Source organism: Salvelinus namaycush, chromosome 8 (genome assembly GCF_016432855.1).
Source record: "Salvelinus namaycush isolate Seneca chromosome 8, SaNama_1.0, whole genome shotgun sequence".
Taxonomy (NCBI): domain Eukaryota; kingdom Metazoa; phylum Chordata; class Actinopteri; order Salmoniformes; family Salmonidae; genus Salvelinus; species Salvelinus namaycush.
The window spans coordinates 41,289,498-41,308,317 of NC_052314.1; the positions used below are offsets into that span (position 1 = coordinate 41,289,498).

At 45.6% G+C, this 18,820-nt stretch overlaps 1 pseudogene; it reads left to right on the forward strand.

Moving 5' to 3' along the window:
* Positions 1-4,297: 4,297 nt before the first annotated feature.
* On the forward strand, positions 4,298-15,184 carry LOC120052126 (annotated as a pseudogene).
* Positions 15,185-18,820: the final 3,636 nt, after the last annotated feature.

Genomic DNA, 18,820 nt, shown 5'->3' on the forward strand with positions numbered 1-18,820 from the left:
AAAAGTAACTAAATGTTTTCTGGTAGGGTCCACTACATCATAGGCCCTGTCCGGGGAAATCATAGGACATGGCCACAGTGTCTCCCTACCCCTCGTATCTCAGCCTCCAGTATTTATGCTGCAAAAGTTTGTGTCAGAGGGCTAGGGTCAATCTATTATATCTGGAGTATTTCTCCTGTCTCATGCACCCTGTAATTCTCTCTCTCTCTCCCTCTCCCTCCCCTCCCAGAGGACCTGAGCCCTAGAACCATACCTCAGGACTTCCTGGCCTGATGACAACAACCTCTCCCTCAATGTGAGCAAGACAAAGGGGCTGATCGTGGACTTTAGGAAAAGGAGGGCCGAACAGGCCCCCATTAACATCGACAGGGCTGAAGTGGAGCGAGTCGAGAGTTCCAAGTTCCTTGGTGTCCACATCACCAACAAACTATCATGGTCGAAACACACCAACACAGTTGTGAAGAGGGCACGACAAAACCTTTCCCCCTCAGGAGACTGACAATATTTAGCATGGATCCCCAGATCCTCAAAAAGTTCTACAGCTGCACCATCGAGAGCATCCTGAGAGGTTGTATAACCGCCTGGTACGGCAACTGCTGGGCATCTGGCCATAAGGCGCTACAGAGGGTAGTGCGTACGGCCCAGTACATTACTGGGGCAAGGCTTCCTGACATCAAGGACCTATTTACTAAGCGTTGTCACAGGAAGGGCCAAAAAATAGTCAGAGCCCCCACCCCCCCAGTGTTTTTACACTGCTGCTACTCACTGTTAATTATAAATGCAAAGTCACTTTACAAATGACCTCAACTAACCTGTACCCCCGCACATTGACTCGGTACCGGTACCCCATGTATATAGCCTCGTTATTGTTATGTAATTGTCTTGTGTTACTTATGGATTTAATAAAAAAAATTGACTTTAGTTTATTAAAACTTTTCTTAACTATTTCTTGACCTGCATTGTTGGTTAAGGGCTTGTAAGTAAGACCTTCACGGTAAGGTCCACAGCTGTTGTATTCGGCGCATGTGACAAATATAATTTGATTTGGCTTGGTTTTTGCTCTGGCATGCACTGTCAACTGTGGGACCTTATATAGACAGGTGTGTGCCTTTCCAAATCATGTCAAATCAATTGAATTTACCATAGCTGTACTCCAATGAAGTTGTAGAAACAGCTCTAGGATGATCAATGGAAACAGGATGCACCTGAGCTCAATTTGAGACTCATTGCAAAGGGGAAGAATCATTATGTAAATAAGGTATTTCTGTTTTTTATTTGTGATTCATTTGCTAAAATGTATAAACCCGATATTTACTTTGTCATCATAGGGTATTGTGTGTAGATTGAGGGAAAATATTAATGTAATCGATTTTAGAATAAGGTTGTTAGGTTATAGCATGTGAAAAAGAAAAAGGAGTCTGTCTGTCTGGTAGAGAAGTGGTTATGGTGTTTGCTCCCCAAACCAGAGTTTGAGAGTTCAAATCTGAGAAGAGCAATTTTTAGAGAGCCATTTTTTATGTTGCCTTTTGTTGGCATGAAAGAGCTAATTTGAGGTGTGTAGGGGGGTAGGGGCTAGTTCCCATCAAATAGAAGGACTGAAGTGACACCTTGTATAGAATGTCCTTTTAACAGAGTTGTGATAACATACTATGTCGTGGAGTAACAATATTATCCTTGTCTGCAAAAAGCCAACTTTGACCTGGGGGCATGCTTTGTAGACCATTCAAAAGCGTTCCGATACCTTGTCCCCAAGAAAAAACCCACATGTTATGATAGCTTATAGACAGTAGTAGGCAAATGAAGGGACAAAGTTCCAATATTAAGATGTTGGAATAACATTTCTAGGGTCTATTTGCTAGTAATTGGAAACACGTCCCTTTTGAATTTCGTCCCCCGTTCCTAAACACATCCATCCTATAGTGTAGGTTTTGAAGATTCATAATCTATGTTTGTAGTCATCAGAAGAAGATTGAGGAACGGTTGGTGGACCCAAGAAGTACAAGCCCCCACACCATTCTCCAAGCTCTGAAATGTTGTCTTTGATGTGTGCATTTTGAAGTACCCCTTAACATTTAGTCTCTGTCTGTCTGGTAGAGTAGTGGTTATGGTGTTTGCTCCCCAAGCCAGAGTTTGAGAGCTCAAATCTCAGAGAAACAGTTAATGTAGTAACTTCTTTCTTGTTGCCTTTGTGGGCCTGAAAGAGCAAACAAGAGGTATGTAGGGGAAAAGGGGCTAGTTCCCATCAAATAGCAAGAATGAAGTGACACCTTGTTTCAAATGTCATTTCAATAGAGTTGTGATAACATACTATGCTGTGGAGTAACAATACAACCATTCTCTGCAAAAGCCAACTTTGACCTGGGGCCATTCTTTGTAGACCATTGAAAGGTGTTCCTAGTCTTGGTACCCCTGAAGAAAGCCACATGTTAAGATAGTTTAAAAATAGTTGTAGTAGTAGTTATGGTGGTGAATTCCCAAAGGAGAGGTTATGAGTTAAATTCCTTTCAAGAGCATGCCAACTTGCTTTTGTTGCCTTGACAGAACAATGTTGAGGTGGGGTTCCGGAAGGACATAGACAGCAAGGGAAATTGGATTATAAAATGTTAGGGTACAGCAACTGGTGTTGAGTAGGAGTGCTGATCTATGATCAAACCCACCCCAGTCCATATAATCTTATTCCAGAGACAACTGATTCAGAATGATCTAGGCAAAGCTGATCGTAGAAAAGTGCTCCTCTGTACGCATTTATGAAATGTCTCAGGCTAAGAGTGCTGAACTGGAATCAGTACCCCCCACCCCCCGTCAAAGTAATGTTATTCATTCTACTCACAAATGCTAAACAGATCCTAGTTCAGCACTCCTACTTCAAGCCACCAAGGGAATGTTGGGTATTGGGTGCTAAACGTCTTGAACAGTGGTTGAAAAAGTACCCAATTGTCATACTTGAGTAAAAGTAAAGATATGTTAATAGAAAATGTCTCAAGTAAAAGTGAAAGTCACCCAGTAAAATACTAAGTAAATGTCATTGCTAAAAGATACTTAAGTATCAGTGGTAAAAGTATAAATTATTTGACCTTCCATATATTAAGCCAACCAGACAGCACAATTCTCTTGTATTTTTATTTAAGAAATAGCCATGGGAACACTCAGACATAATTTACAAACGAAGCGTGTGTTTAGTGAGTCTGCTAGATCAGAGGCAGTAGGGATGACCAGGGATGTTCTCTTGATAAGTGTGTGAATTGGACCATTTTCCTGTCCGGCTTAGCATTCAAAATGCAAAAAGTACTTTTGGGTGCACTGTATTGAGTAAAAAAAATATTATTTTCTTTAGAAATGTGGTGAAGTAAAATTTAATGTTGTAAAGAAACAGAAAGAGTAAAAGTACAGATACAAAAAAAAACAGATATAAACGGAATGTAGTGGAGTAGTTTAAATACATTTTTGTTAAGTAATTTACACCACTGGACTTGAAAGGAACACCTCAATTTCCTCGACTAACAGGTGCCCCGACACATTGACTCTGTACCGGTACCCCATGTATATAGGCTCGTTGTTTTTATTTTACTGCTGATCTTTAATTATTTGTTACTTTTATTTCTTATTTTTCTTAGAACTAAATTGTTGGTTAAGGGCTTAATTTCACCATTTCACTGCAAGGTCTACACATGTAGTATTTGGCGCATGTGACAAATACAATTTGATTTGTTACACATGAAAACATGTTGTGAACCTGGTGTGACATTATTGAAGCTGTGCTGACACCTAGTGGACATCAAGAGGACCTACACTACACCCATATATACACACACACTATAACCTTAAAACAGATAGGATGCTTTACATAAGTTGCTCTTTTTTATTAGACACTAATATATATGTCCAATAAACAGACGTTCAAAAGTCGGAATGTAAAGCAAAAACGACTGGAAAGTTATTCAAAAGCAGGTGTAGTGAATCAAGCATCTTGGGGTTACCTGAAATAGGTCAAAGTATATATTTTAAATGTTCTAATTTATTTAATCTTTATTTAACTAGGCAAGATGAACTCAACAACATCGACAGACACAAGTTACCTGCTATATTTGGGAAACAGGATTAATACAGAGAGAACTTGGCAAAATGCATGTTTCTGTAGTAAGAGTAGGTATATACAGTATCATCGGTAACAATTGTGTACAAGCCACCTAGCTAAAAAAAATTACTGGGGCTAGCGGTCATTAGTTACATTTCAACCACAGCGATTTCCTAATTGAGGCGCAACAGAGTTCACCGGCAAATGCAGGAACACCGGAAATAATAACTAAACCAACGAACGAGAAATGGTGGAGGCTACCAGAACGAAGAGAGACATTTTTCCGAATAAACGTGGTGAGTGAAAAACGTAATTACATAGCTCACTCCCTACCCGGTATGTCATTCTACTGTTATACGACTGTATGCGTTGTTTGTTGGCAACCTTGATATTTACGAAGTTTTTGGAACGGATTCCTGTTGGAACGTTCCTCAAATTATACCCACCCGCTGGGAGATGTTCTTATTCTCCATGGATTTAACAGTGTCCCAGAACTTTTTTGAGTTTGTGTTGCAGGAAGCAAATTTCTGCTTGAAAAAGCTAGCCTTGGCTTTTCTAACTGCCTGGTTTCTAGCTTCCCTGAAAAGTTGCATATCACGGGGGCTGTTCGATGCTAATGCAGAACGCTATAGGATGTTTTTGTGTTGGTTAAGGGCAGTCAGGTTTGGAGAGAACCAAGGGCTATATCTGTTCCTGGTTCTAAATTTCTTGAATGGGGGCATGCTTATTTAAGATGGTGAGGAAGGCATTTAAAAAAAATAACCAGGCATCCTCTACTGATGGGATGAGATCAATATCCTTCCAGGATACCCCGGCCAGGTCGATTAGAAAGGCCTGCTCGCTGAAGTGTTTCAGGGAGCGTTTGACAGTGATGAGTGGAGGTCGTTTGACCGCTGACCCATTACGGATGCAGGCAATGAGGCAGTGATCGCTGAGATCTTGGTTGAAAACAGCAGAGGTGTATTTAGAGGGCAAGTTGGTTAGGATGATATCTATGAGGGTGCCCGTGTTTACGGCTTTGGGGTGGTACCTGGTAGGTTCATTGATAATTTGTGTGAGATTGAGGGCATCAAGCTTAGATTGTAGGATGGCTGGGGTGTTAATTAAGCATGTTCCAGTTTAGGTCGCCTAGCAGCACGAGCTCTGAAGATAGATGGGGGGCAATCAGTTCACATATGGTGTCCAGAGCACAGCTGGGGGCAGAGGGTGGTCTATAGCAGGCGGCAACGGTGAGAGACTTGTTTTTAGAGAGGTGGATTTTTAAAAGTATAAGTTCAAATTGTTTGGGAACAGACCTGGATAGTAGGACAGAACTCTGCAGGCTGTCTTTGCAGTAGATTGCAACACCGCCCCCTTTGGCCGTTCTATCGTGTCTGAAAATGCTGTAGTTAGGGATGAAAATGTCCGAATTTTTGGTGGTCTTCCTAAACCAGGATTCAGACACGGCTAAAACATCCGGGTTGGCAGAGTGTGCTAAAGCAGTGAACAAAACAAACTTAGGGAGGAGGCTTCTAATGTTAACATGCATGAAACCAAGGCTATTACGGTTACCGAAGTCATCAAAAGAGAGTGCCTGGGGAATAGGAGTGGAGGTAGGCACTGCAGGGCCTGGATTCACCTCTACATCACCAGAGGAGGAGTAGGATAAGGGTACGGCTAAAAGCTATGAGAATTGGTCGTCTAGAACAGAGAGTAAAAGGAAGTTTCTGGGGGCGATAAAATAGCTTCAAGGAATAATGTACAGACAAAGGTATGGTAGGATGTGAATACAGTGGAGGTAAACCTAGGTATTGAGTGATGATGAGAGAGATATTGTCTCTAGAAACATCATTGAAACCAGGTGATGTCATCGCATATGTGGGTGGTGGAACTGAAAGGTTGGATAAGGTATAGTGAGCAGGGCTAGAGGCTCTACAGTGAAATAAGCCAATAAACACTAAACAGAACAGCAAAGGACAAGGTATATTGACATTAAGGAGAGGCATGCTTAATCGAGTGATCATAAGGGTCCAGTGAGTAGAGGTTGGTTGGGGTCACGGCGATTCAGACTGCTGGCCGGGTAGCTGGCTATCGGTAGCAAGCTAGCATAGGATGGAGGTCTGTTTTTAGCCACCTTGTGCGTTTCCGTCGGTAGATTAGCGGGGTTCCGTGTGGTAGAGGGGATCAATCCAATTGGCAAAATCAATATAGTTATAGTGACCCAAGAAAAATTGTCCGATAGACTTATTCAGATAGCAGCCGATAAGACAGCTAATGATTAGCGGGCCCCAGATGAGCGTTCAGGTAAGGTCGCGACGGAGGTGCCAGTTGGATAAATCCCTCGGGCAGATAACGTCGGTAGTCAGTCGTGATAGCCCGGTGGGGCTCCGCATTGGCAGTGAAACGTGTCCCGATAGGTGATTGTAGCCCTGGAGTGGCTGATGGAACTCTTCAGCTGGCTAGCTCCGGAATAATTGATGTTAGCTCCGGGATCGACGTAAGCCCCGGGATCGACGTAAGCCAATAGACACACGGTTTGCAGCTAGCTAGCTGCGAGATCCAGGTGTAAATGTCCAGAGTTTGCGGTTGAAATCCGGGGATATGGAGAAAAATAGGTTCGGTGTGTTCTGGTCTGAGTCGCGTTGTACAAAAGTGGCGATAGAGCTAAAGGAATAGCTGATGACCACAAACCGTGGTTAGCTGATATACTAACGTTAGCCAGTAAACTGGTTAGCTTCTGGCTAGCTTCTGGTTAGCTTCTGGTTAGCTTCTGGTTAGCTTCTGGTTAGCTTCTGGCTAGCTTCTGTTAGCTTCTGGCTAGCTTCTGGTTAGCTTCTGGTTAGCTTCTGGCTAGCTTCTGGCTAGCCTCTATTGTGGATTTTCAGATTTGAGGTAAATAATACTTTTTTTTTGTAATTGGTGAGGCGGGTTGCAGGAGAGCGTTTTGAAGTTGAGTTTTTGGGGAAAAAATATATATAAAAGATATGCGAAGAAAGGTGTAAATATATATATATATATATATATATATAATATATAATATATATATATATATATATATATATATAATATATATATATATATATATATATATATATATATATATATATATATATATACGGGACACGACAATACGAGGACAAAAGGATGTCTGACTGCTATGCCATCTTGGAAGAAGAATTTAAAAAATGGGAGATACATTTTGAAAGTATGCCTTATCTACTTTGAAGAACTAGTTAAATGATTTCGTCAGACAGCTCTGCAACATAGGCTACCTAAATAGAATGACTAGACAGTACAGTATGGGGAGCACAGAGAACGTTAGTTTTGGCTCGCTGACTGCTACTACCTGAGCAGAGATGAGATGACTTTAAGGAATGAAAAATAAGGAATTAATATACACAACTGATATTTGATTTCATAGTCATTTCCTATTTTTCTATTGATGTCTACCAATGTGGACCTGACAGAGACGATGGAATATGTTCAATGTTTTGGCAGTTATTTCATTTTTTAAAGCATTAAATACATTAGCGAAAACCGTGATTATTTTTTCAATAATCGAACCGAAACCGAACCGACCTCAAAGAGCACTAATTGTTCAGTACTATTGCTTTCACTTGACTTTTTGCAGCTAGCAGACCCAAGCATTTGCTGGTGTACATCAACCCTTATGGGGGCAAGCAGCAAGGCAAGTGCATTTATGAGCAGAAAGTCGCGCCTCTCTTCGCCTGTGCCTCCATCTCCACGGACGTGATTGGGGAGTTCCTGCCAAAGACATTAAACATGATTTAATAAAAGATGAGTCTTTATGGGCCAAGTCAAATTGTTCACTGTAGGCAAATGGGCACAAGCTCTCTCAGGCCGCACAGGAATATGACATAATTTACGGCCGCCATCTATGATCCTAGTTCCTCATTGGAAAGGATGATGGTCGATGAATACTGGATTCCTTTACATCCCGTTTACTTCTCAGACTAGCGAAAGACTGGACATTTGTCAAAGTCATATATTTTAACGAATTGCATTTAACTATACAGCTGCTTCGGTTGATATCAAATATTGATACAGTATTTGAACAATTGTATAAAAAAATAAATCTAAGATGGGTGTGAAAATGTTTGCACATAAAATCAAACTATTCCTTTGGCTACAAATTGTTTCAATGTCTAACAATTAGAGAAGAGAAAAGGTCTACTTTAGGACTTCTGCTATCTCAGACTTCTTTATGGAAAATGCTTAGTCGATATATTGCTCCAAGCGAGTGAATGATTACTCCTTAAGTCCAAAATATCGATTTATGCAACAAATTAGGAAAACATCATGCGATATAAATGAATCAATTATTAACCTGTTCAAGTTGACATTTCAAGTGTATCCCAACTACAGGAAGCACTTGAAAGACAAACGTGAAGCATGCTAAGACGTCTAACTCTTTCCTGGTCATTTGTTGTCATAGTTACAGAGCATGCCAATCATGCCAGGGACCACCTGAAGACAGAGGCGGAGTTAAAGAAATATGATGGGTGAGTCGAGGATGGAGATGTTCTCAATGTCATTGTCGCTATAGTAATCAAAGGTCTGTTTTAAAGACCTCTTTGTAGTCTGGTTTTCAGCTCAACCGTCACTAAATCATATTCAACCAATCACAGTTGAACTAAAAACACCCCTGGTCAAGTATATTAATCTCAAACGACAAACAAAAAGATCAGTTTTGTTGTTCTGACCTCTGTGTTACATGACCTTTGACCTCTATGCAGAGTGGTGTGTGTGGGCGGGGACGGCATGTTCAGCGAGATAGTTCACGGCCTGGTCTCTCGAACACAGGGATAACGGAGTGGACCAGAACAGCCCGGAGGAGAAGCTGGTACCCTGTAGTCTCCGCATCGGCATTATATCCGCAGGTTAGTCAAGACCACACGCAGACATTCACAAGCACATGCATGTACACATTCTATACATGCCATCTGCAAGCATTCTCCTCTCTTGGTGTCTTGACAATATAGAATCTTATTTATATTTAATATTTTTGATTTAATGTAACAATGTTCTTGTCTATAGCTATTCTGTACTCTGTCATGTATTTTGTTTTATGTGGAAGAGTAGCTCCTGCATGTGCAACAGCTATTGGGATTCTAATAAAGTAAAAACACACATACCACTATGTTTACACAGCAATGATCACATCAATAGCTCAGTTTATGACATGACTGCGTAAGTTTACAAACTAATGTCAACCATGAGGTCCATTTCATGTACACTACACTGTCTGTGTTGATTTCCGCGTTCCATTTTTCCATCTTACACACACACACACACACACCCTGGCCGTGATCCCACTCTCCAAGGGTGTTGGGATATGCAACAAAAAATAAAAAACATTTCCAATACACGCATGCATGTTAGTACACACTTGTACATGTATGAGAGAGGACAGTTTTAAGCACCCACCAAATTATTATTATTACACACACACACTGCTAGCTTTTGTCTGTGTAGGCAGGAACATAATGTATCATTGTCTTGTTTTGTGTGGTATCCAGGTTCAACGGACTGCATCTGCTATGCCACTGTCGGCATCAATGACCCTGTGACCTCAGCTTTACATGTCATAGTGGGTGGGTGCAGTTATCTATATTGAAATATTAACAGCACTTCCAATTAAATTGCCTTTAAAAATAGTGTAACTGACATTTTTATACAGCACAGACTAGTAGCATAAGCATTCTTTATCACTGTTCCAGGTCATTCCTGGAGATTCATTGTGAATAGAAATGTCTCGTGTTTGTCACTTCTATGTTATCGCTATGGCACACTCAGCTGACCAACAAGTGACAGCCGTGACCTACTTATTCAAAGCTTTTGAGATAAGAGGAAACTGCAGTGTGGATGGATGGGTGTGCAGGTGTGTTTTTTATAGTAAAAGGACATAGTGTGTCATCACACCTCTTTAAGACACTACCCCACACACACAGTATCTGTGGAGGATCACTCATACTAGACTTGGGGGGTGCGTGTCTTCACAGGAGACTCCCAGCCAATGGACGTGTGCTTGGTCCATCACAACAACACATTCCTGAGTTATTCCGTCTCCCTGCTTGGATACGGTTTCTACGGCGACGTGCTGGCAGACAGCGAGAGGAAACGCTGGATGGGACCAGCCAGATACGACTTTTCAGGTGGGTCAGAGGAGTAGCTTTAGCTGTTTTAGGAAATACAACCATTGGTACTGTTGCGGTAGTATGTTGCTAGTGATATGGCATGATGTCGTTTTGTGCAGGTTTTAAGACGTTTCTGACACATCACCACTATGAAGGGGCTGTGTCTTTTCTACCAGCAACTGACATACTGGGAACACCGCGAGACAAGACCAGGTGTAGAGCTGGGTATGTAATACTGTACACGTACAACCTGTTGTGTAGTTTAGTATTACATGTTTGTCTAGATGGTGCAAAGGAGATTGCTCACTTGGCTAGCCAACTCCATTCCTGCTTTCCAGGTGCTTCATATGCCAGCACATCGGGCAGCTGTATTCAGGGGATTCCCCAGAGGAATCCAAGACGGCTCCAGATGTCTCAGACACAGGTAGGTACAGTATCTCTGCCTGAACTAACATATGGCCTCAACTCCACACGCTATGGGTCTCTACTGAAACCTGCTCAATGTTTTCACCACAAAGCCCCAACCTCTGGTTCTGCTCTATCCCAGAATATGAAGTGGGGTGGGGGGTGGTCAGAGGGAAGTTCCTGGCCATCAACGCAGCCAGTATGAGCTGTGCCTGTCCCCGTAGCCCCAAGGGCCTGTCCCCCGCCGCCCACCTTGCTGACGGCACCACCGACCTCATCCTCGTACGCAAGTGCTCCACACTGGATGGGGCTACTGCAATGGTTTCTTGATTTCTGTGGGTACTCCAACCCGGGTCCATAGCAGTGATTGCATGAGATGGTTAACTCGCCACTTTCCTGTACCAGGGATTTCACTTTCTCACTTCTGTTCCTCCCCCCTTCAGTTTGACATGACCTTTGTAGAGGTGCACCGTGTGCGGCGCTTCCGCTTCACGCCGCGCCACTGCCAAAACGACTCGGAGCTGGACCTGAGGGAGAACGGCAAGCAGCTCTTCAGCCAGATCTGCCGGGACCACCCGGCCTGCAGCTGCAGCCCTGCCTATAGCAGCTGGAACTGTGACGGCGAGATCCTCCCCCACGCTGCCATTGAAGTCGGGTACGCACCCCTCTACATGGAAATATAACACACTTCTAAAAGTTTATTTCCTGCACTGTGCTGTCTTCAACATTTGAATTGAATTCCTGCCTTAGTTTTTTTCCCTGACATTTACATTTACATTTAAGTCATTTAGCAGACGCTCTTATCCAGAGCGACTTACAAGTTGGTGCATTCACCTTATGATATCCAGTGGAACAACCACTTTACAATAGTGCATCTAACTCTTTTAAGGGGGGGGGGGGGGGGGGGGGGTTAGAAGGATTACTTTATCCTATCCTAGGTATTCCTTAAAGAGGTGGTGTTTCAGGTGTTTCCGGAAGGTGGTGATTGACTCCGCTGACCTGGCGTCGTGGGGGAGTTTGTTCCACCATTGGGGTGCCAGAGCAGCGAACAGTTTTGACTGGGCTGAGCGGGAGCTGTACTTCCTCAGAGGTAGGGAGGCGAGCAGGCCAGAGGTGGATGAACGCAGTGCCCTTGTTTGGGTGTAGGGCCTGATCAGAGCCTGAAGGTACGGAGGTGCCGTTCCCCTCACAGCTCCGTAGGCAAGCACCATGGTCTTGTAGCGGATGCGAGCTTCAACTGGAAGCCAGTGGAGAGAGCGGAGGAGCGGGGTGACGTGAGAGAACTTGGGAAGGTTGAACACCAGACGGGCTGCGGCGTTCTGGATGAGTTGTAGGGGTTTAATGGCACAGGCAGGGAGCCCAGCCAACAGCGAGTTGCAGTAATCCAGACGGGAGATGACAAGTGCCTGGATTAGGACCTGCGCCGCTTCCTGTGTGAGGCAGGGTCGTACTCTGCGAATGTTGTAGAGCATGAACCTACAGGAACGGGTCACCGCCTTGATGTTAGTTGAGAACGACAGGGTGTTGTCCAGGATCACGCCAAGGTTCTTAGCACTCTGGGAGGAGGACACAATGGAGTTGTCAACCGTGATGGCGAGATCATGGAACGGGCAGTCCTTCCCCGGGAGGAAGAGCAGCTCCGTCTTGCCGAGGTTCAGCTTGAGGTGGTGATCCGTCATCCACACTGATATGTCTGCCAGACATGCAGAGATGCGATTCGCCACCTGGTTATCAGAAGGGGGAAAGGAGAAGATTAATTGTGTGTCGTCTGCATAGCAATGATAGGAGAGACCATGTGAGGATATGACAGAGCCAAGTGACTTGGTGTATAGCGAGAATAGGAGAGGGCCTAGAACAGAGCCCTGGGGGACACCAGTGGTGAGAGCACGTGGTGCGGAGACAGATTCTCGCCACGCCACCTGGTAGGAGCGACCTGTCAGGTAGGACGCAATCCAAGCGTGGGCCGCGCCGGAGATGCCCAACTCGGAGAGGGTGGAGAGGAGGATCTGATGGTTCACAGTATCAAAGGCAGCCGATAGGTCTAGAAGGATGAGAGCAGAGGAGAGAGAGTTAGCTTTAGCAGTACGGAGCGCCTCCGTGACACAGAGAAGAGCAGTCTCAGTTGAATGACTAGTCTTGAAACCTGACTGATTTGGATCAAGAAGGTCATTCTGAGAGAGATAGCAGGAGAGCTGGCCAAGGACGGCACGTTCAAGAGTTTTGGAGAGAAAAGAAAGAAGGGATACTGGTCTGTAGTTGTTGACATCGGAGGGATCGAGTGTAGGTTTTTTCAGAAGGGGTGCAACTCTCGCTCTCTTGAAGGCGGAAGGGACGTAGCCAGCGGTCAAGGATGAGTTGATGAGCGAGGTGAGGTAAGGGAGAAGGTCTCCGGAAATGGTCTGGAGAAGAGAGGAGGGGATAGGGTCAAGCGGGCAGGTTGTTGGGCGGCCGGCCGTCACAAGACGCGAGATTTCATCTGGAGAGAGAGGGGAGAAAGAGGTCAAAGCACAGGGTAGGGCAGTGTGAGCAGAACCAGCGGTGTCGTTTGACTTAGCAAACGAGGATCGGATGTCGTCGACCTTCTTTTCAAAATGGTTGACGAGTCATCCGCAGAGAGGGAGGAGGGGGAGGGAGGGGGAGGAGGATTCAGGAGGGAGGAGAAGGTGGCAAAGAGCTTCCTAGGGTTAGAGGCAGATGCTTGGAATTTAGAGTGGTAGAAAGTGGCTTTAGCAGCAGAGACAGAAGAGGAGAATGTAGAGAGGAGGGAGTGAAAGGATGCCAGGTCCGCAGGGAGGCGAGTTTTCCTCCATTTCCGCTCGGCTGCCCGGAGCCCTGTTCTGTGAGCTCGCAATGAGTCGTCGAGCCACGGAGCAGGAGGGGAGGATTGAGCCGGCCTGGAGGATAGGGGACATAGAGAGTTAAAGGATGCAGAAAGGGAGGAGAGGAGGGTTGAGGAGGCAGAATCAGGAGATAGGTTGGAAAAGGTTTGAGCAGAGGGAAGAGATGATAGGATGGAAGAGGAGAGAGTAGCAGGGGAGAGAGAGCGAAGGTTGGGACGGCGCGATACCATCCGAGTAGGGGCAGTGTGGGAAGTGTTGGATGAGAGCGAGAGGGAAAAGGATACAAGGTAGTGGTCGGAGACTTGGAGGGGAGTTGCAATGAGATTAGTGGAAGAACAGAATCTAGTAAAAGATGAGGTCAAGCGTATTGCCTGCCTTGTGAGTAGGGGGGGGAAGGTGAGAGGGTGAGGTCAAAAGAGGAGAGGAGTGGAAAGAAGGAGGCAGAGAGGAATGAGTCAAAGGTAGACGTGGGGAGGTTAAAGTCACCCAGAACTGTGAGAGGTGAGCCATCCTCAGGAAAGGAACTTATCAAGGCGTCAAGCTCATTGATGAACTCTCCAAGGGAACCTGGGGGACGATAAATGATAAGGATGTTAAGCTTGAAAGGGCTGGTAACTGTGACAGCATGGAATTCAAAGGAGGCGATAGACAGATGGGTCAGGGGAGAAAGAGAGAATGTCCACTTGGGAGAGATGAGGATCCCAGTGCCACCACCCCGCTGACCAGAAGCTCTCGAGGTGTGCGAGAACACGTGGGCAGACGAGGAGAGAGCAGTAGGAGTAGCAGTGTTATCTGTGGTAATCCATGTTTCCGTCAGTGCCAAGAAGTCGAGGGACTGGAGGGAAGCATAGGCTGAGATGAACTCTGCCTTGTTGGCCGCAGATCGGCAGTTCCAGAGGCTGCCGGAGACCTGGAACTCCACGTGGGTCGTGCGCGCTGGGACCACCAGGTTAGAGTGGCGGTGGCCACGCGGTGTGAAGCGTTTGTATGGTCTGTGCAGAGAGGAGAGAAGAGGGATAGACAGACACATAGTTGACAGGCTACAGAAGAGGCTACGCTAATGCAAAGGAGATTGGAATGACAAGTGGACTACACGTCTCGAATGTTCAGAAAGTTAAGCTTACGTTGCAGAAAATCTTATTGACTAAAATGATACAGTGCTGCTGGCTGGTGAAGTAGGCTAGCTAGCAGTGGCTGCGTTGTTGACTTAGTTTGAAAGTCAATGTTTTCTTTGTCTTCTGCCCTGCCAGAGTTCACTGCCAGTTGATCAAGCTGTTTGCGCGAGGGATCGAAGAGCAGCCTTTGTTTGAGGACCTCGCCAACCCCCCGTGTGCACTCTAGGTCCCCTCGTCCCTCCGCTGCCCTACCCTATCAGTCACTGGAACAGTCCTACAGCATTTCAAAGGCTGCCACTGCTGTCACTTACCTTAGCCCTGTGCACTACCTTTCTCTAATGAGGTCACAAGTTCACAGGTCAAAGAGTGCTGGTACATTTACAGAGGTTCATTATCCACTATAGCGAAGAACAAATCATGAAAATCTTAAATGAATGTACCCCCTTCCTGCTATCCTTTTGCAATAAAGAGATGTTAACCAACACATAACGTGCTGTTCAACATTTGTAGAACTTCCGTTTGCACGTGTTGGAATGTACGCTGCTCCAAATTATGAAGAATTGGTACAAAGCTTTGTTTATTTATAAACATAAACCCAATATTAAAGGATGTTTGAATGATTCTAGCTGCTTGCCTTGTTGGATGTTATTTCCCTGCACCTAAAAAGCATAGGATATTGGATGAACCAGAGCACTCTATGGGTACCAGATGCCAGCTCGCCTGTCACCTTAATGTGGTCATTTAATATGTCCTATATAGCTACAGTATACCACCAGACTGGCTAGAGTCACACTGAAAACTCAATGTACTGTAGCGTATCAACAGTTTATGCCCTGAAACATGTGACGCAGCAGGCTATTTCTGCCATTGCTGCGATGTCATTCCATGTTAATTTGCTGTTGTGTCTGAGCTGTGGTGTTTGAGGTTGCTGTTAGAAAAGTGTTGTGTATTTGTTGCACTTGCAGTGCTTGGTGTCCTGCGTATCATATTGCCTTCTGCACACACTGTTCCGTGTGTCTTTTCCCCGCACTGTCGAGCTGGTCTTGCTGGTGCGACTCCTCACTGTCGAGCTGGCCTTGCTGGTGCGACTCCTCACTGTCGAGCTGGCCTTGCTGGTGCGACTCCTCACTGTCGAGCTGGCCTTGCTGGTGCGACTCCTCACTGTTGAGCTGGCCTTGCTGGTGCGACTCCTCACTGTCGAGCTGGCCTTGCTGGTGCGACCCCGCACTGTCGAGCTGGTCTTGCTGGTGCGACTCCTCACTGTCGAGCTGGCCTTGCTGGTGCGACTCCTCACTGTCGAGCTGGTCTTGCTGGTGCGACTCCTCACTGTCGAGCTGGCCTTGCTGGTGCGACTCCTCACTGTCGAGCTGGTCTTGCTGGTGCGACTCCTCACTGTCGAGCTGGTCTTGCTGGTGCGACTCCTCACTGTCGAGCTGGCCTTGCTGGTGCGACTCCTCACTGTCGAGCTGGTCTTGCTGGTGCGACTCCTCACTGTCGAGCTGGTCTTGCTGGTGCGACTCCTCACTGTCGAGCTGGCCTTGCTGGTGCGACTCCTCACTGTCGAGCTGGCCTTGCTGGTGCGACTCCTCACTGTCGAGCTGGCCTTGCTGGTGCGACTCCTCACTGTCGAGCTGGCCTTGCTGGTGCGACCCCTCACTGTCGAGCTGGCCTTGCTGGTGCGACCCCTCACTGTCGAGCTGGTCTTGCTGGTGCGACTCCTCACTGTCGAGCTGGTCTTGCTGCATTCTGGTTTAGATGTCGTGGTGATGCATTCTGGTTTAGATGTCATGCTGATGTGGTGATGCATTCTGGTTTAGATGTCATGCTGATGTGGTGATGCATTCTGGTTTAGATGTCATGCTGATATGGTGATGCATTCTGGTTTAGATGTCATGCTGATGTGGTGATGCATTCTGGTTTAGATGTCATGCTGATGTGGTGATGCATTCTGGTTTAGATGTCATGCTGATGTGGTGATGCATTCTGGTTTAGATGTCATGCTGATGTGGTGATGCATTCTGGTTTAGATGTCATGCTGATATGGTGATGCATTCTGGTTTAGATGTCATGCTGATGTGGTGATGCATTCTGGTTTAGATGTCATGCTGATGTGGTGATGCATTCTGGTTTAGATGTCATGCTGATGTGGTGATGCATTCTGGTTTAGATGTCATGCTGATGTGGTGATGCATTCTGGTTTAGATGTCATGCTGATGTGGTGATGCATTCTGGTTTAGATGTCATGCTGATGTGGTGATGCATTCTGGTTTAGATGTCATGCTGATGTGGTGATGCATTCTGGTTTAGATGTCATGCTGATGTGGTGATGCATTCTGGTTTAGGTGTCATTGTTTAGTGATTTTGCCTAAAACGTCTGGTATACTCCCTCGTACCATTGACTTAACACTGCAGCTAGTACTAGAGGTCACATAGCATCCCCAGTGTCTGCCTGAAAGTAAAAGATTGATCTGAGATGTGTGTCTTCAACAATAAAAATATACGCTTGATGAAGAGCTCTAGTCTGCCTTGGATTTTGGAAGGATATAATTACAATCTCAAATCAAATGTTATTGAATTTGTATGTCACATGCCTTGTAAACAACAGGTGTAGACTAACAGTGAAATCCTTACTTACTGGCTCAACAATGCAGAGAGGGGGAGAAATAGAAAAATAGTAACAAGGAATAAATACACAATGAGTAACGATAACTTGGCTATATACACAGGGTACCAGTACCGATTCGATGTGCAAGGGCATGAGGTAATTGAGGTAGATATGTACATGCACTCAGTGGCCAGTTTTAGGTACACCCCTCGTTCGCTCCTACATGCGGTGAGTCGCATGGCCATGGCTTGCTACATAAAGCAGGCAGACAGGCATCGAGGTATTCATTTACTGTTAGAATAGGCAAAGCAAGAGACCTACTGTAAGCGACTCCGAGCGTGTTATGATCGTCGGTTCCAGTATCTTAGAAACGGCCGGCCTCCTGGGCTTTTCACGCATGACAGTCTATGGTTTACCGTGATCTGTGCGACAAACCAAAAACATCCAGTCAGCGGCTCGTTGATGAGAGGTTGAAGGAAAATGGCAAGAATCGTGCAAGCTAACAGGCGGACCACAAACAGTTAAATAGCGGCATAGTACAACAGTGGTGCGCAGAGCGGCATCTCAGAACGGACAACTCGTCGGTCCTTGTCACAGATGGGCTATTGCAGCAGATGACCACACCAGGTCACACTCCCATCAGCTAAAAAGAAGTGGCTCCAGTGGGCACGCGATCACAACACTGGACAATTGATTTGAAAAACATTGCATGGTCCGACGAACTGGAACACGCTGCCGTATACGTCGATCCAGAGCATCCCAAACATGCTCAATGGGTGACATGTCTGAGTATGCAGGCCATGGAAAACTGGGACATTTTCAGCTTCCAGGAATTGTGTATAGACGACATGGGCTTGTGCATTATCATGCTGAAACGTGGTGATTGCAGCGGATGAAGGGCACGACAATGCACCTCAGGACCTCGTCACGGTATCTCTGTGCATTCAAATTGCCATTGTGTTTGATGTCCGTAGTTTATGCCTGTCCATACTATAACCCCAACTCCACCATTGTCCACCGAAGTCGGTTACGATGCCAAACTGCAGTCAGGTCAAGACCCTGGTGAGCACGCGGATGATCTTCCATGAGTTGGTTTCTGACAGAAATTCTTTGGTGTGCAAACCCACAGTTTCATCAGCTGAACGGGTGACTGTTCTCAGACAATCCCGCATATGAAGAAGCTGGATGTGGAGGTCCTGGGCTGGCGTGGTTACATGTGGTCTGCGATTGTGAGGCCGGTTGGAAATACTGCCAAATTGTCTAAAATGATGCTGGAGGTGGCTTACGGTAGAGAAATGAACATTCAATTATCTGGCAACAGCTTTGGTGGACATTCCTGCTGTCAGCATGCCAATTGCCCATTCCTTTACAGCTTTACAATAAACAGTAGGAGCAGGGTATATGATGAGTCAAAGTTCATGCAAAAATGGTCAATGCAAATAGTTAACCAAATAGCTACCTGTATTAACTATTTAGCAGTCTTATAGCTTCGGGGTATAAGCTGTTCAAGGTCCTGTTGGTTCCAGACTTGGTGCGTAGGTACCGTTTGGCCTGCGGTAGCAGAGAGAACAGTCTATGACTTGGCTGGCTGGAGTCTTGAGGATCTGAGGGCCCATGCCAAATCTTTTCAAAGTCCTGAGGGG